This window comes from Scomber scombrus, chromosome 14 (genome assembly GCF_963691925.1).
Source record: "Scomber scombrus chromosome 14, fScoSco1.1, whole genome shotgun sequence".
NCBI classification, from domain to species: Eukaryota; Metazoa; Chordata; class Actinopteri; order Scombriformes; family Scombridae; genus Scomber; species Scomber scombrus.
Window position 1 is genome coordinate 6276345 of NC_084983.1, and position 1386 is coordinate 6277730.

Genomic DNA, 1386 nt, shown 5'->3' on the forward strand with positions numbered 1-1386 from the left:
ATAGAATAGCATAGAAAAGCCTAAATGTGTGATTTGGTTAAAGAGACACCGTAGTTTTGGGAAGTGTTATTGTTTTTCTCAAATCCCCAGAGTCAGATACTAATAAATGCCTTTAGACAGACATTTTTATGTGTTGGGTGTAGTCTGAAGTCTTGTCAAACAGCAAATCAGGCTATCTTGGCTCAATTGTTGCGAGTCTATGGGATCAAATAACTTAATCATGATCCCATAGGCGTCTAGGAATTGAGCGAGGGTGGCAGGGTGCTTTCTTCCAAGATTTGCAGCAGTGTAGGCCAAAAGTCTCAGACTTTGAAAACCCCTGACTTAAGTCATATCATTAGAGTGAGGTCATTACATGTAATAGTGCTTTTCAAGAGGGACATTATAAAGGCCATTCTGCACAATTGCTGCCAAGAAAACGCTTAGGTCAGCTCAACAGGCAGTCCCTAAACAGTAAACATCTGGCAGATCCACTGCACCTCTCCAATACTACACAACCGGCATCCTCATAATAGCATCTATTTACAGTAATGCAGCTGCGCCATCTAGTGGACACTTTAAAAAACTGGAAGAATATGCTTTGAATTTGAGATGAGATAGAAATGGTGAGATAGACACTTTCGGGGTGGATCGACTGAAATATGTACTGAGATAGAATTTATGTGATGCATTTCCAACACACAGTAATGCAGCTGTGCCATCTAGTGGACACTTTAAAAAACTGGAAGAATATGCTTTGATCTTGAGGTGAGATAGAAATGGTGAGATAGACACTTTCAGGGTGGATATACTGAAATATGTACTGAGATGGAATTTATTGGATGCATTTCCAACACACAGTTACTGTAAGAACAGAAAGTAGAGAATGGACATCTTTAACTCCACTATAATGTGGTCCAGCCTGAGGCCCCTCTGCTCCTCATTAGGAGGCAGCAGCTGCATTCTGGCTGGGACTTTCATAGATGGAGAGGTTAATCTGATGATTCTCAATACGGATACATGGGCAAAATCAGCATATTCTGCCCAGGGTTTATGAACTAGATTGAGTAACAGAAAGGGGGATCTTCAGCTGGCTATCTCGGTATAGATGGGTGTCAGCAAAATTCGGGAGAAAAACAAGTAAATTATCGTCATTCAGACCTGAAATTCTCATGTCAGCAAAGTAATTCTAATTTAGGCTGAACTATCACCTGCAGAATGCATAATGTTTATTTAGCTATATATTTTTTATGGATGTAGAGTCAGCTTATGCATTGTTTCTTTGATGAAAGATACATAGATATTGTGGTGTCATCAATGAAACTGACATATTCAGCAAAAACAGCGAGAGGTATGGTTTAAAGTAATACGGTTTGATGATGAAACACAATAAAAATAATTCATGAA